The sequence below is a fragment of the Dermacentor variabilis genome, chromosome 10 (assembly GCF_050947875.1).
Source record: "Dermacentor variabilis isolate Ectoservices chromosome 10, ASM5094787v1, whole genome shotgun sequence".
Classification (NCBI taxonomy): domain Eukaryota; kingdom Metazoa; phylum Arthropoda; class Arachnida; order Ixodida; family Ixodidae; genus Dermacentor; species Dermacentor variabilis.
This window is the reverse complement of record NC_134577.1, coordinates 15,792,770-15,810,584: the sequence shown is the minus strand read 5'-3', so window position 1 is coordinate 15,810,584 and position 17,815 is coordinate 15,792,770. Positions and strand designations below refer to the sequence as shown.

General features: G+C 45.1%; 1 protein-coding gene across 26 annotated transcripts in view; it reads left to right on the top strand.

The window, feature by feature from the left end:
• The window catches only part of LOC142560005 (uncharacterized), a 161,441-nt gene that overhangs the window by 76,414 nt on the left and 67,212 nt on the right, over positions 1–17,815 (top strand). For 14 of the 26 annotated variants that reach the window (XR_012823285.1, XR_012823281.1, XR_012823280.1 and 11 more), the window contains one exon: positions 14,310–14,501. The exons of 2 other annotated variants lie outside the window; for them this stretch is intronic. The gene's annotated coding sequence lies outside the window, so the exon portion shown is untranslated. Of the gene's footprint in view, positions 1–2,475; positions 2,569–6,651; positions 6,731–6,973; positions 7,164–8,341; positions 8,450–14,309; positions 14,502–17,815 lie in introns of those variants that run through there. 10 more of the 26 variants (XM_075671741.1, XM_075671740.1, XM_075671746.1 and 7 more) reach the window with 8 other exon arrangements.

The following is a 17,815-nucleotide window of genomic DNA, read 5'->3' as shown; positions in this document are numbered from 1 at the left end:
TTGGATCGGATACGGCAGACATTGTCAGTTCCTGACTGGAAGCTTACCATTACCATTGAAAAGGAAAGTGTACAATCAGTGCATTTTACCAGTGCTGACATATGGGGCACAGACTTGTAGACTGACAAAGAAGCTTGAGAACAAGTTTAAGACCGCGCAAAGAGCGATGGAAAGAAGAATGCTAGGCATAACGTTAAGAGAAAGAAATAGAGCGGTTTGGATCAGAGAGCGAACGGTTATAGCCGATATTCTAATTAACATTGAGAGAAAAAATTTAATGGTCATTCAATGAACAGGTTAGATAACCGTCGGACCATTAGAGTTACACAATGGGCGGCAGAGCAGGAAAGCGCACTCGAGGGTAGCAGAAAACTAAGTGGGGCAATGAAATTAGGAAATTCGTGGGCGCTAGTTTGAATCGGTTGGTGCAGGACAGGGGTAACAAGGACAGGGGACAGGGGTAACCCGCCGCGACAGCGGCGGGTTAATATAACGGTAAGCTATAGCGTTAAGCGTAACGTTAGCTTTAGCGTTAGCGTAACGTTAAGCTATAACGTTAAGCTATGATATTGCGCTGCTAAGCATGAAGTTGCCTGATCACAACCCGGCCGTTCGGCCGCATTTCTGTGGGGGCGAAATGCAAAACACCCGCGTTGAGCGGGCGCACGTTAAAGATCCTGGGGTCATCCGAATTAATTAGCCGTCCCCCACTATCGCGTGCCTCATAAAATGGTGTTATGGCACGTAAAACCTAATAATTCAATTAAATATTATAATAGGTAAACAGCAAGCAGAAGCGCCGGACATTTCAAACACGCACATTATAACTTGGACACAAAATAATGGACGATATCATCGTTTACAATTTAATCAAGCCATCAGAAGGTGACCTCCAACTGACATAATCGTATAAAAGGTTGTGACGTAATGCAATCGCAGTGGTCGTACCAGTCAACGGCGGGTTTACTGTACTATTCTATAATATTTAATTACCTGAGAACAAAGATGTTTTTTATAGAAACACGAGAAAATTACAACTTAAATCGTTTCCTTTCTTTGTTTGCTAAGGTAACTTACAGTTTTTCCAACTTTTCCTAATAGCTTCACACAGAATGCCTCGGATATATGCAGAAAGCCCGCATATGCGTACATTCAATCATCTCATGCATTTATATTGTTACGGTGGAAAAGGAGGACAAGGTTGTTGACGGTGAAGACGATGAAGTGGCAACAGCCTCTCGGTATTCTGGGCTGCTGTATATATACGCATCGTCTAAATACATCGTGTAAATAGTATTATACCCGTGACATGTTGGTGGAGGTGCGCGGTGAGGTGCAGATGGCTCTGCAAATTATGACGCAAGTGTCGAATTAAAAAGTTGATGAGCACCGTACACTTTAGGCGACAGGAATGCGCATCGAATGAAGCCGCAGCTATTCAGTGTAAGGTTGCAAGTTTGAATCAAGGAGGTTAACGAAAAACTGCTGGAGTAGAGGGAGCGCCCGACAAGTGAAGCCGCCGCGTCGCCATCTTTCGGGAGGCAAGAGCACGCCAGTCGCCGCAGCCTGTGTGTTTCGGGTCGTCGTATCTTGCTGTACGCGGTGCTGTGCAGATCCCAAAATGTGCTAGCGCGCTCGGCTGTTTTTAGGAAAGTTGGCGTACAAGCAGTTGACGTGTTAGCGTTATCCTTCTCATTTAAACAAAGTAGCAGGTTAACACTGCCTTCCTCTAAAATGGAGAATTTTTTATATTAAAGGTCGAAAGAAAACGGCCGCCACCAAAGTTCCGTGACTCTCTATGCTGTGAGGATGCTAAAGCACCGGCAACACTGGATGATTATGAAGATAACGAATACTTGCGCTTGTTGCATGTACTGTTATTTTTCATGCTACGTTTTTGTTCTTGTTCTGAGAGCTTTCATGATTGATCAATTATTATGCTGCATTAAAGAAGGCGAATAAGACTAATAATTGCGCGAATGTTATACTTTGCGGCAGCAGCATATTCATGCCGATAAAATATATAAAAGAATGTCCCAGTCTCGCGATCCGTAGACCTCCGATATGGCTCACCTCATGGCCCACAGTGTTGCATTATAACTTGAAAATCCGTTAAGCAATTGAAAACCGCTTGAAAAGTCGGCGAACAGCGCTGCGAAGCTCTCGGCAGGCCGCTTCATGCCCCCCCCCCCCTTCCTCCCCCTAAAGATGGCAGCCGCCGGCTTCACCCGAGCAGCCATAGGCCACTATACGCGACTTCCACTGCAGCCGTCTTCTTTGGTTTGAATAGCGTCCGCCATCAACGTCTAAAAATGTTCATGCGAACCAAGGCAGAGCTGATAGTGCGAACGCGTCGATGACTTGCAAGCTGCAGGGTGTGCGATAGATAACGATAGCCGCAAGGAAGGCCCCGACGGAAGAACAACGAAGCCTGAGGAGACCTGCGCTGCTCGGGTTAACTCTCCTCGGTTGCCTAGGAAACGGTCTCGCATGCGCCAGACAGGCATACACGTTACCGCGGCAGAACGCTGTCGGGGCCTGGCTGCGGTCGACGTGTCTGGGAGTGCGGTAAGTGGCACGGATAATATTTTTCGCGCTAGTAAGCTGAAAATTGTGTTGCGAGCGTGGTTACTCTAGTTCGGCGATAAGAAGAGTAACTGTACGTTTCTTGAAAAGAACGCCGCAATCTAATTTCGTTTGCAAAATCTCAAAAAACACTTTCGTTTAATTTTGTCGAAACTAATGAAAACCCGGCCATAACACATACGTTGTCGTTTCCAGCAGATGACATTCTCCCGTTAGCGCGAACTAACAGCACGCGTTTGTTGTTCGGAAGTAGGAAGATTTTAATGCGACACTTGCCTTCCGGCATTCAAGGTTTGCATGTGAACCTGTAGACCAACGAATTTTTGGAAACTGATATGAGTATGTTTTATTAGTGCCTACAGTGGTTTATGCTGACACCTACAATTACAATTTACCGAGGTCGTTATATTTACAACTTGCGTTGGGGTAGTGGAAATAGTATAATTATAACACAGCGCTGTCATATGTTATACCATGTTTAAGCCGCGCACACGCCTTACGAGCATTTCTACCTCTTAGGCGCACGGTGCTGGACATTTGTGGCTCGAATGCTTTCAATGGTGCTAGCTTAATGCGTCTTCCTTCCAAAGCATTCAGTTTTGGCCGCTGTAGGTGTGGCTTCATTGTTAGAAATAATTGTGATTGCAGCTGCACTTATGGTGGTCTGACATGAGGTTTGAATGCCACCGCCGTGATGAGCCGCGAGAGCTGGACTTGTACGCTCAATTTTGGTTCGCTAGTCGTGAAAACATTGCCTTCAGGGCGCGGTGGCACCATGACACATCGTTTATTCGGCGACTCCTTCAACTTAATTCTCACGTAATGTCATGTCTAAGCTAACAATTGAAAGCACGGTTAGCCTGATCTTGGGGCAACGGACGTTTCGAAATATCCTTACCAGAAGCGCTTGATATACTATGTTGGCCGGAGTGTTTATCTGCGGCGAGCTTAATGAAACAAAACATAATATGTTGTTCATTCGATTATACTGTTTTGTTTTCTAATAATTGGCGCAAATTCGCATTTCTCGCAGCTATCACGATAACCATTCACCATACATTGTTTCTCCCTTTACCGGTTATCGCTTCTACAGAAATATCGCTCTTTATCAGATCATTCGCTCAGGCACAACGTGCTTTTTCTGCATTCGAACTTTGTGAACGTTGTCGCCAATTCGATAGCAGCCTCAGGCTTGCCTTAGAAAATCGCATGTAGTACAGTCGACTGGTTAATTAACAGTACCGCACGAGCGGCGACTCGCCGGCCGGTCGGCGCCGACGAACCGAGGCAAGCGACGAGATCAAGAGCAGCGTATGCGCACCGAGATTACTGGAAGCCGTTATCTCCGATAAGCCGGGCAGCTTCCACCGAGTTAGCCGTGCCATGGGCTGTGTCATGCTGGTATGGAAAGAGGCTAGCAGATGGAACTTGCGCTTCCAGTGTATTTGGTGCCCATGCGCTGCTGCTGCCGGTCTCGTCGCTTCGCTCGGTTAGAAGACTGACCGGCCGGCCAGTCGATGCTAGCGCGCTTTCAGTGAAATAATCGGTCGACTGTGCTATCATAACGGAATGAAACGCGGTCAGCGGAACGCACGCTTTTTGGCGTAACCCTGCGCCGTGAGCCTGCGCCTGTCAGCAGACATCCGTGGGCCAACGTCGTGCACAAAATTTGACTCGAGAGACTTAACGGGAGTGCGTGCTGCGCGAGGAGGAGGAGGAGGAGGAGGAGATTTATACGAGGAGAAAGGAGGAGAGCTCGGCCTGGAGAGCGTCTCTCTAGCTTGCCACTCCTCACTGGGGAAAGAAGTGGGAAATACAGGGAAAGGTAGGTGGCGGGTGATTATGTTATGGTACAATGAGATACTATGTACACGTTGTCCAAGATGCAGATGCGCACTGAAGACTGAAACCGGCTGCGCGAGGATGCGGCATAAGCTATACCACATACTTAAGAGCTGTTAGGAAAACAGGTCCTGGATATTTAGAGGGGAGAAATAAGTTTAAATGTTTTGAGATTTTATAAAGAAATTGTTGCCGTTTCTTCTCTTAGATTAAGGACTAAGTTAAAGAACCTTATGCGGCCCGTCGTGGTGGCGTAGTGGCTTTGCCGTTGCCCTTCTAAGCCCGAGAGCGCGGTGTCGAATTCCGGCCGCGGCGGCCGCATTTCAATGGGGACGAAATGGGAGAGCGCCCGGGTACTGTGCATTGAATGCACGTTAAAGAAACCCCATGCGGTTAAAATTATTTAAATTAGTCAACTGCTTCGGCGCCCCCGCGTGCTTCGGTTTCCGTCGAACTGTTAGCGATTTTAGGTTGGTTGTGGTAGCTTTTGGGGAGAAATTAAAATTCCTACAGTCTAGCTTTTTGCTCGTTTAGAGGCGTTATGTAAAACGTTTACAAAGTTCTCCTGCCATTCTTGAGAAAGTATAACAGGTGTTATTAATGTTAGTCGACAGCTCTCGCCAGCCGATCAAGCCGCATGTAGACAGATTAAAGAAAAATAATTGATAGTGACAGTTAGGGAATGATAACGTTATAATAGAGATTGGTAGAGGTTAATTATGACAAGTAATGACTAATGACCACTAATGACTTGTAATGAGTACTGATTACTCCGAAATGCCCGTTATCTCTTACGACGTCTTGTAATGACCACAATTGATTAGAAATGACTAGAAATGTCTAGTAATTAGCATTGATGACTAAAATGACTACTAATAACTTGTAATGACTACTGATGACTACGAAATGACCAATATGTCTAACGACGGCTTGTAATGACCACAATTGATTAGAAATGACTAAAAATGCTTACTAATGACCAGTAATTACTAATAACTGAAAACACTTGTAATGACTACTGATGAATATTATATGACCAACATGTCTAACGACAGATCATAATGATAAGAGGAGGAAGAGTAGGCTTTAGCCGTTCACCTCCTATGAGAGATATTGTGAGACCCTGCGATTATGTAAATTTTTAATGAACATGTTTAAATATATTTCATGAATAGGTGATGCGCTCTGCAGTGCAAAGGATTGAAATAGTTGTTAAAAGTACATCTGCCTGTTATTGACTTGAACGTCTCCAGGTGCAAGAAAGGATACGAAGTAGCAGCAATATACAGAGCAACTCGTCAAACCTGTTAGCGCACATCTTGGATTACCTTGCTGGTGCATTACCTTTTGTACTTAAATTCCCTTTGACTTTTTTCCATACGTGGGTTGCGTTATCACTCAAGCGACGTGTTCAGGTGCCTTGTTGCATATTCCACATTTTCAAACAAACCCGGCAAACAATGATCGGGAAGCTTAAATTCAACAACATGCGAGATTATTTACAAAAAAGAACCGAGGCCGGTGCGCCGTACGCAGATCGGTGTGTATACAGGGTCTAATGCCGAGCAGATGAGCAGGTGCGCGGTTCCCCCTCCGGTAAACTTGTAATCGCTCGTCTTTGCAACGGTGTGCTGACATGACTTCAGCCGTCACTTGTCGCTTGAGCGCAAGCAAAGCGAAAACCACACATTACAGCGTTCCCTTGAAGAGTGGACCACACTGTTCGTGCCGTAATGCGATGTTTCGTTGCAAATTTCAAAATCAGCGCTTTGTGTTAACTTACCCGGCGCGGCGGTTTAGCGGCTATGGTGTCGAGCTGCCAAGCACGACGTCGCCTGATCATATCCCGGCCGCGGTGGGTGCATTTAGATGGTTGCGGGATGCAAAAACGCCAGTGGCCCTTGCATTCGGGGAACGTTAAAGATCACCTGGTGTTCGAAATTAATTCGGAATATTCCACTACGCCGCGCCTGATAACCGAATCGTGGTTTTGGCACGTAAAACACCAAAATCTAATTCAATTAGCCAACTTTTCAATGGCCCAGGGAACGCTATGACGCAGTAGAAGTTTTGAAAACGCATACTGTGCTGGCTTGCACGACGGATTCTAATCTCTAGCAAACTCTCCCACTGCTGTCAAAAGAATTTGCGGTGCGCAGCCGATGCCTGCGTAGCAAGTGGACTGTGCGGAATGGTTTTAACAGAGGGAAAATTTGCGCGCAGGTAAATCGCATCGTGCAGGTCGCCCATGAGCGCGCTAAGGGTGGAATTGCCCTCACTGCAAGTAAAGAACAAGGCGTCGGTAAGTATCTGAAAGCCAGAAGTCTGGGATAAAGCGAGATGAGAGTGTTCGGTAAAGCGAGAGGAGACTGTGTGTCCAAGAGACAATTCCCAATGACTTCGTCTCTCCGGAGGCCGAGGTACTTGTACCCGAAGCGACCCACGTGGGATGTTGGTACCCAGGCGCGTGAAAAGAGGCGGCTCGATGTTGTTTGCTGCTTCGAGCATCACGGGAACTACACTGTAATATATCAAATTTCTGCAGGTGTGCCTGCAGTGGGATTCCCGAGCTGTCTTCCGGGTCAGTTTCCGGAGCCACCATACGTCCTCCTATAGCCAGGCCATCGGGAGGTGGGCAGCCTCGTTCTTCACGCTTCGCGGGCGGTTTGAGCGGTGCATTTACCCTCGGTGAAATAACTTCATGCCAGTGACATTGTAATCCCTGCACAGTACAGGTGAGTCATGGTGTACTGAGCAGTAGCACGTTGTCGCTATAGGGCGAAAATCCGGGCGCAGTGGATGGATGGATGGATGTTATGAGCGACCCCTTTGGAATGGGGCGGTGGGTTGCGCCACCAAGCTCTTGCTATTATACTGCATAATGTCCCACCTACGAAAAAAAAAGAAAAAAAAGAACGCAAGATGAATTCTCATAAACAAATTTTATGACCCCCTATTGTGAACTTAGTTTTTGTACGTCTCCGTTTTTGTTGTTTCCCTACTTCCGCGAAGCTTCGAATCGCCTCTTACTAATCTTTATTGCGGCCATGTTTACTTTCCCCCAGCTCTCGCTTAACCCAAGTGCTTCAAGGACTCAACTGGTGCCTAAATCGACAGATGGGAATCTTTACATTCTAATAAAACATGCTCCATCGCTTCCCTAGCTTTACCGCAGCAAGCACATGCTTCTTTTTCCTTCTTATATATTGTTTTATGGGCCGGGGTTCTAAGGCATCCTGATCTCGCTTCGAAAAGTAATGAGCTTCCCTTTGAGTTATCATCAGTTGTTTCTTTCCTGATTTCGTTTTTTTCTCTTGAACGCGTCGTATGAGGCACACCTAGTGGCAAAATTGGGCATGGAAGGGGCGGCCGCATCGGTTTGCACTATGTCCGACAATCGTGCGATATTAGCAGACAGCACTCGCTAAGTGGGGGGAGAGGCAAAGAAAGCTTAGTAATAAAAAAATTATGATGCCATGGCGCGACCTCAATGAAGTCAGTCATGGTGCAAGTGCTTTCAGCACTATGGTGGTGTGCAGCAGTACTATAGTACCTGTACCAATACTAAGCACTCTGAAATGAAATGATCTCCTATTGAGTACGCTAGGGATTCTATTTACCGGAAGATAAATGTTGGTGTCTCTTCCTTCGCCGATGCCAGAGAGAAATGGCGAGAATAGGTGGTCTACACAATAGCGCGCACATTGACCGGAGCAGAACGCGGCGATTGAAGCCAGCAGATATTCAGTGTAACATTGCAAGTTTGAAGAACGTCTTCTTGCGAACTACGAACATTGCTGATAGCGTGAAAGCGTCGATGAATTTTACGAAGTGCGGCGTTTATGAAAGGCGCTAACGACTTTAGAAACGACGACCGCGCTGGTAGAAAAATGATGCGTATGGCTATATGCAGGTTAACTCTGCTCGGTCGCCTAGGAAGCGGCTGGTCATGAGCAATGTCGTGTGAAAGTGGCAGAATGCTGTCGGGGGCCTGGCTGCAGACGGCGTGGCTGCGAGTGCGGTAAGTGGCAGGGATATTATTTTTTGTGCTAATAAGCTGAAAATTGTGTTCGCGAGCTCGGGCAATATAATGCAATAAAAACAATTGCGCGTAGACATGCAATATATTATGTGGTTTCACGGACCAAAACAATGATTTGATTATGAGGCGCTCCGTAGTGGGTAACTCCGGATTAATTTTGACCACCTGGGGTTCTTTAACACGCAGTTAAATATAAATACAGGGGGTGTTCTTGCATTTGCTCCTGATTTAAATGCGGCCTCCGTGGCCAAAATTTGATCCCGCGAACTTGTGCGGCATGTAGAAATGCCGAAAAAAGAAAGAGAACACCTTTCGCTACTGATCTTGGTAAAAATATGTCCTGACCAAAGTTGTCGATGATGTCATCAAGTTTATCGTTGCGTAGAGCATTTTTAGCCCTTCTCACAGCGATGCTTTAGTTTGCTGCAGTGCTATTAAGAACATTTACACTGGCAAAGTATTTCTTGTACTAACAGCCTTTCTTCAGCCAAGTACCCGAGCGGGTTATGGTATTATTGAAGAAGTTAGCGTTGCACAAAAGAAGCGAAAATACATTTTTAGGCCGTCAAAATTCAACATGGGCACTAGCTTCATACCATGTACGATAAAAGGTGGCACTAAAACGCTTATAGGCCCAGCATGCACATCCCGCTGGATCCGCTCTTAATGCACGTTCGGGTCGTCTTTTCGGAGCCTTCAGAGGTAGTCACCTTGTTCAGGTGTCGAAGGAGGTCGCTCTGAGTGCATTCGGTTCGTCTGCGGTAGCGCATGAACGGCTCCCAAACTGGCTTGAAGCGCCCAGTGCATTTGACGATTGCCGATCGTGCTCGCCATCATTCTTGTCAGATAAGTATTGCTCTAATTTCTTCCTTCACAAGAGTGTTCGGTTCTTTCATCCTTAGAGGACATGAAACTCGGGCAAGATGGTAGTGACTTTATTAATTATATGGTGTTTCTGCTTGTTCACCATTACAGTGTGCCAATTTGTATGCATGTATGCATGCTTTCTTTCCACAAAAGCACAGTATTGCAGAGAGAAAGTGGGAAATAAAGCTGCTCGTACCAGCTTGACCGGCCCCAATATTGGTACACTCCAAAAAGTTTAGTGTTTGTGCAATGGGTGACACTCTTACAGTCAAGGATTAAAAAAAAATTTTACCACCGCACGTTGCACAGAAAAGTATTCTCTGCAGCTGTCATCAGCGTCGCGTTCCCTATGCCACCACCCTCCTTCCTCTTCGCATGCTATCATCTTCCTTATCTCTTCCCCAGCGTTGAGTAGAAGGCTGCTGGCACCATACTCAGGCCGACCTCTGCGACTTTCTGCCAATTGAAATTATCTATGTATAGCACAGGATAACGAGCTTCATCTAGGTGTGCGACGAGAAAAAGCTGGTTGAAACTGTACAATAATTATGACAGCCTTGGCACCAACAAAATTTCCGACAGGACAATTTGACAGCGAAAGCTTCGAATGTTCTTTCGATGAGCGGTTCGTGTTCTTTGTCACAGCTGTCATCATTCTTGCCAGAAAATGTCGGAAAACAGGATACCTTCATTGGTCCATAACAACGATTTGGTCTTGCTCCTTAAACGTGAACGTTTTAGCCATGGGACAACCAAACACCCTTTCTAACCCCATAAAGGTGAGAATTTTTAGTCTTTATCCCCGACAAACATTGGTATTCCTGTTCGGGGAAGTGAAAGTGTAGGAACTATGGTATTAGTAAATGTAAGACAGCTCTCATCACCGTCGATATGAGTGCGCAGTCATCGCTGCTTTCAGTAGTTTTTAAACTTTCGTTTGTGAATCTTTCTACAGTTTTATCTCGTGGACGGTGACCCTGATCAGATGCCAACAAGTGCACCGCTGCGTTTCTGACCTAATGCAGCTGCCTCTATGTTATTGTCTTCACAGCTCATCAATAAATTTTTATTTGAGACCATTCATGCAACCGATTCAACTGATTAGAGTATACGTAAGTAGATGCCTATCAAGAAGTTAGCTATCAAGAAAGGGGTGAAACAAAAGGACACAATCTCTCCAATAGTATTCACTGCATGCTTAGAAGTATTCAAGCTATTAAACTGGAAAGGCGTAGGATTGAGGATCAACGGCGACAATCTCAGAAACTTTAGGTTTGTAGATGACATTGTTTTCTTGAGCAACAATGCAGACGAATTACAAGAAGTGATTGAGGACCTTAGCAGAGAGTGTGAGAGTGGGGTTGAAGATTAATATGCAGAAGAAAAAGATAATGATGAATAGCCGGGCAAGTGAACAAGAATTAAGGACCGCGAGTCAGCCTCTAGAGTCTAAAGGAGCACATTTACCTAGGTCAACTAATCACAGGAAAGTCTGATTATGAGAAGGAAATTCATAGAATAAGAATGGGCTGGAGCACATACAGAATGCATTTCTAAATACTGCCATGAAGCTTACCACTCGCATTGAGAGGAGAAGTGTACAACCATTGCACTCTACTTATGCTAACATAAGCGACAGGAACTTGGAGGTTAACAAAGAATCTCAAGAACAACTTAATTACCGCGCAAAGAGCCATGGAACTAAAATATGTTAGATGTAGCCTTAAGAGACGAGAAGAGAGCGGCGGGTATTACTGAGCAAACAAGGATAGCCGATGTTCTTGTTGACATTAACAGAAGAATTCACGCAGTGACAACTCTGGGCGTTGCATAAGTATACGTAAGCATTGTGGCACTTGCTCATCTTCACACAGCCCTTTGTAATTATCAATGTTATGAAACTTGATCCGAAAAGTATAAATCCTTATCAACCCTTGTTGATCGTTATTAGTTTTATCGAACTTGATCCGACCTTTATCAACTAATATTGGTCCATATCAGCCTGGGTATCCAACGAAGCTGTTGCAAAACCACCGCTACATTTGCTGAGGGGGGTATCCAATACTTTGGTGTTGGTTCGTATGGTTGTTTTGAGCTTGTTCTTTCATCATCATCAGTCTATTTTATATCCACTGCAGGACGAAGCCCTCTTCCCGCGATCCCCGATTACAATTAAGCAAAAAAGAGGTGAGGCGTGCAGACATGACACAAGAGTACTTAATGTGCTTAATCTCTTCCTTATGTAAAGTAATCGAAGGCTGACTCACGCACGCACTTCCACCATTATAGACATGCCATGCCTCTACCATAAGACGCGTATCTTCATTCTTATGCCTGTGCAATATCGCGCATTCATTTAACTCTGGCGTGCATTTAAATAGACCGGCACATGTACCCGACTGACACGTGGCATTCATGAGCTTGCGCAGATGAGTTTTGTGTCTTTTTCCTCTTTTGGCCTCAGTGCTCCCTTCAGTTGATAGTCGGCGTTCCTATTGTCTAGTTCTCTACTGTTGTGTCCTGTCTGCACGCCTCACCTCTTTTTTGCATAATGAATCCTTACCAACTAGCCCAGCTTTCTGTCGTTCTAAGCTCCGATTACCCTTGTCCTGCGCCAACACATTCGAACCAGCACCCGCAATTTCCTAATTTCATCGCTCCACCTAGTCTTCTGCCGTCCTCGATTGCGTTTCCCTTCTCTTGGTACCCATTCTGTAACCCTGATGGTCCAACGGTTATCTAACCGGCGCATCACATGACCTGCTCAGCTACATTTTTCTGTATTAATGTCAATTAGAATATCGGCTATGCCCGTTTGCTCTCTGATCCGAACCGCTCTCTGTCTGTCTCTTAACGTTATGCCTAGCATTCTTCGTTCCATCGCTCTTTGCGCGGTCCTTGTTCTCAAGCGTCTGTGTCATTCTCCAAGACTCTGCCCCATATGTTAGCACTGGTAACCACGCTGTTGTGTGCGGCCATGGATAATGTCGTGTTGGTATTGAAGAGAGGCTGCTTTTTTCTACGGGCATCCAGAAAATGATGCAATGTGGGGCCCGTCGCAATTCGCGCACTAAGGTTGTCTTATAGACTTGCAGTCTTTGTGATGGTGGTCTTCTGCACATATTTGGCAGCGCCTTGTTCCTCGGCAGTTTTTCGCTAAGTGACCAAATCTCTAGCAGTTGTAGCAGCGTCTGGCTGGCCCCAGGTATTGCTCGACTGGATGGCCAGTGAAGCCAAGATACACTCACTCTGGAATTGGTCGGTCATAGCGAAATTGAAAAATTACACTTCTAACGGGGTGCGATTCCACGGTGCCATCTTCTTGACGTATGTAACGGGTCTGGCGTCTAGCTGATGTCACTCCTGCCTATCTTAAATATTTTGTTAACTGTCTTTCTGTATATTCTAGAGGTACGCTTCTGATTTGTCCAACATTTCGTATGTATAACTCCGGAATAAATGGCTTAACGAGTACGCCAGCCACCTGTACATATAACAAACACTTGGCTGAGGCGAGTGAACTCAGTGACTGAGAAACTTGCGTCTTTGTTCACTGGGAAAGAACCTACTTTCGCTTTTGCTAGCGCAATGATTTCTTAGGCTACAACATTTGGGTTCACTTTCCAAAACGTTTTCACTTGTTCAATCGGTCAGAATACCGCATAAATTCCCTCGAACCTCCCTTTATGTCACAGGACTGAAAGGATCTGCCTCCTCATCACATTCAATGTCCTCTCCTTCGCTAAGGAAGTAGGTCGATGTTTTCGTATTCATGTGGTCAATGTAATCTTCAACTCTGATCTTTTTCGCACGGCTTGCTTCATCCGCCATGCTCCCTGCTTTCCTCGCCGCTTCCAGTACTAGTGTTGGTGGTCGCATGTAAGAGACCCTGGCGGCTCCAGGCTGGCTCCCAGGCTCGTCGGTTCCGAAGCCATGTTGTGGTAATCGCGGCCCTTGCCACGCTTGCACATCCCCGTTGCTGCCTTGCCCCTCCGCCATGGTGGCAGTCGAACGACAGCGCTTGGTGCCGTCGCGCCGCCCATCGGTATCAGTGATCGCTGCTGATGTCTTCGAAGCCGTAAAAAGTTTCCACGATAGCCCCTCTAGTGCCTGATTTGCCTCGGCAGCTACACTGCTTCCTCTTCCACAAGAATATTTACCACAATAGAACGAAATTCGATGCTGCATAGACGTTGTTTGACGACCGCCATTGCAATGTCGACGCAGAGGTAGGACAGATGCTGGATAGCAAGCGATGCAGTGAGCAGACAAGGGCACTACTTGGCCAACTGACGTGCAGGATAGTATTGTTAGCATGCCTTGCAGCACGCGTCCGTATTACTTGCGCTAAAGCTTCAGTGACAAATGTTTTGGTTATTTCTGGTTGTCGTTACTGTTTACTAGAATAAGCATCCATTATGACAATTTTGCCTTCATGATCGACAACCAGAAATTCATTCATTTTGACAATCTTACCTGCGTGATCCGATTGTGGCGCGCTAATATGTTTGCACACGCTGTCACATTGACTGTAATAATTAAGCTGTCTATTATTAAGACCCTTAATTCCTGTACTTGGGGGGGAGGGGTGTTCACAATATTCTGCGCCTGATTACGTTGTGATAAGTATGAACCAACCAGGCCGGCAACAAGTAACGATACTAATAACGGCCTATGTATTATACTACTTTGAGCGTATTGTGGGTTTTTAGGACACCCTGACGGAGAAACTGAAATCGTGAATTTCAGAATTCGATAACCGAAAAATACAATCTTCCCCTTCATGCGGGCCACCTTGATCGCTGACGTTAATGCCTCAGCACCAGCTGCGTCCTTACGTGATCATTCTATATTCAGAAAATGATGACGATGATGCTTCTCTGCTGTGACACGTGTAACCTTAGCACTACTTCGTATGCCTGCTTCGTATACCATGCATGGGTCACATTTCCTACCTTTCTTTGGGATGCAGCGCACTGCAAAGGAGGACACCAGAGTGCAAGAACAAGCCCACGTACGGTGATAGGCAAGGATACGGTGAAAACACGCAGTTCATCGCAGCCGTGGCAGATGGTTCCATCCGTTCCCTAGGAGTCGAATCAACATGTTTTGATTGGCGTCACCGCAGACGACACCGGCATCAGATTTATTGTGGACGAAACTGGTAAGCATAATGTCCGCAAACGTGGCTTGAAACTTATATCACTGCAAAGCCTAACACAAAACAAAGTTTGCGGGCGAACGGTTTACTACGAAGAGCACTCTCATTTCGCAACAAACACGCAGTGTACGTTAATTAGTGCCATCCACAAAATGTACTTTGATTTCAAGTTTTGTCGTTGCAACGTACGTTAGCCACATAACTACTATGCTGTAACCGGAGGCAGTATATAGGCACTTTTACGTCTGTATTGATAGCTGGCTAGAAGAGTGCACTGTCACGACCGGTATAATGATAGGTTTGTGTTTAAAATGCTAGATAGCTTAAAAGCGTGGGGAAAGAAAGGGGCCGCATGAGGACAAATTTAAATGTTTAACGATGGCATGTCGAGTAGAAAATGCATTTAGAAGAGGAAGTCAGTATATCTGTTCTTGCGTATACAGTCATAGCGATACAAGTGCGCATACAATAATGCTACAAAATCTTAAGTCACGTTCGGAAAAAAAGAATGGTGAAAGAACAAACAGCATTACTGGCCTGTGTGAACGAAATCTATTAGGTTCCGAAGGCTCTGCAGACCGATGTGAAATAAATAAATCACGTGTCATTGTAGATTAGCGTAAATCAAACGAAATAAGAGACAGGTAGAGGCAAGACCGTGCGATATCCTTGGCGTACAAAGAAAATTACAAGATATAGGAAAGCTGGGCTGAAAACCTAAGCAAGAAAAATGCGAGGCTGATGAAAAATCAGGCAGTGCTCCAGGACAGAATGCGACGCGAAAACTTTTTTTTTTCTTGTGGTGCTGCCGATTCCCCTCAGAATCTTGGGATAATAAGCTGCTCCATGTAACCTCTGAGGCTCTAGACCTTCCCATTTGCAAAAGTATAAATCGAAGAAGCGCAGATGAGATGCGCACATATCAGACGTGCATATACACGCCAGTTGTGGTGAAATTTCAAGGCAGGTGTTGCACACTATGGAGTCCTGAATATAGCCACACGGCGAGGGTAGCCGAGCCGCAGTAGAGGCCACTCAACTTGCAGGCGGTTTGCCACGGCGTATCGGGGAAGATGGCGGATGAGACCAATGTTGCCAGATGACTTTGCATTTTGATATCTCCTATTATTCAAACAATTATTGCCACGAACATATTATTTGTACATGATACAGAACACACACAAAAACACTATTAGGCGGTTTGAAGATGCAAATGCAAAAAGAAATACAACCAACAAATAGTACAGTAGTGCGAAACAAATGTGGAACAGGAACTACGCAATCGAGCCATCAAATACACGCGCTAAGTACCATTATTCAATGGTAAAGAACAAAAAAATACTTTTCTTAAAATCTTGTGGTTTGTTAATTACCAAAATGAATGGTAGCCGATTCTACTCGGATGATATTGCGGGATTGCACGAATTATGATGGCAAAGTGTGCGGCAGGGGTGGGAGCTGCACTTCGCGCTTGCTTGGGCGATTTGTGCGTGAAGAAATGGTTGTTGGCGGTATAATGAACATGTCTGTGACTACAGTGCTCATGTTACGCCTACTGCGTAACGAAAGGTATGTGATCGACAACTTGTTTTTCATTAGTGTTACGCGGGATGGATGCTTATAGTCATGAAGAATAAATTGTGATGCGCGTTTTGAACACATCTGATAACATCCATGGAAATTTGGTATAAGGGTCCAGTATCGATGTCGCCTTTTCAATTTTCGTTTTACGTACTGCAGCATGCGATTCGTGCTAGCGATGTTCGAAGTGACATGCGTATTTCATGCAAGATCACGTGTTAGCTGAACGCCTTCACACTAACGGAAACAACGCATTTCCGAAAGCAAAGTTATATCGTTATTGCTGTAGTATGAGCGAATGACGCATGCCGTCGGGATGAGGCACATTGTACTGCGTTTTTGAAGGATTAAAAGCCATTTTGCATTGCAAGCACCAGTGAAACAAAGCGTTAAGATCTCCTTCCAAAATTGTTATGCCATTAGCGTGCTTTATTCTCGATAGAAGACAGAACCGTTCAGAAAAGCTTGATAGACTAAGTTATGATCATGGATATAAGAAAAAACAACGGGTGCAGCACCTATTCGATACGCCGTGTATTACTGGAATTATAAATGGAATGCAATGATTATACACTTATCCATTTCAACGACATTGATAAGCTCCCCGTCAGGATTCGGCAATTGCTGCCGTACGCACTCCAACCCATTCTTATTCCGTAAATTTCCCTCTCATGATCATGGGCCCTTTTGAGTAATTGCTCTAGATACACGTACTGCTGCACGGCCTCTAGGCTTTGGCTTGCGATCACAAATTTTTGTTGTCTTTCCGGGCTATGAGCGAATGAGCGTATGAGTACGTATGAGCGAATGACGCATTCCGTCGGGAGAAACACATTGTACTGCGTTTTTGAAGGATTAAAATACATTTTTGCATTGGAAGCACCAGCGAAATATAGCGTTATGATTCCAAAATTCTTATGCCGGGAGCGTGCTTTAATCTCGATACAAGACAGAACCGTTAGAGAAAACTCGATAGACTAAGTTATGATCATTGATATAAGAAAAAAACGAGCCTAGCACCTATTTGATACGTTACATATTGCTGGAATTACAAATGGAATGCAATGATTACACACTTGTATTTTCAAAGACATTGATAAGCACCCCTCAGCATTTGGCAATTGCCGCCGTACACACTCCAACCCATTCTTATTCCGTAAATTTCTCTCTCATGATTATCGGCCTTCTTGAGTAATTGCTCTAGATACACGTACTCCTACACAGCCTCTAGGCTCTGACTTGCGATCATGAATTTTTGTTGTCTTTCCAGGCTACTTATTATTACCTTTGTCAGCTACATATTATTCAACCCTACTCTTAAACTACCTTGGTTAACGAGGTCAATCATTTGTTGCAATTCATCTCCAGTGTTGCTGAACAAGATAATGTGATCTGCAAAGCGGAGGTTCCTAAGATGTTCCCCATTTATCCTCACTCATAAGGCTTCCTCTGATAACTTAAGTACTTCACTTGAGCAAGCAGTGAATAGCACTGCAGGGATGGGTCTCCTTGCTTGACGCCTTTAAGGAACTAACAGACATTGTTTGGGATTTCATTGGCCTTAGTGAGATTAGAACTGGTGAGGCTTATACAGTGCTGACTAACGGCCATGTCTTTTGCTATAAAGGTCTCCCATGATAAACAATACGGGGTACTATTCCTAATACATAAGGGTAGCCGGCAACATTGACGAATTCTAAAGCAAAAAAGAAAGAATAAAGAAAAGTGAAAACTCA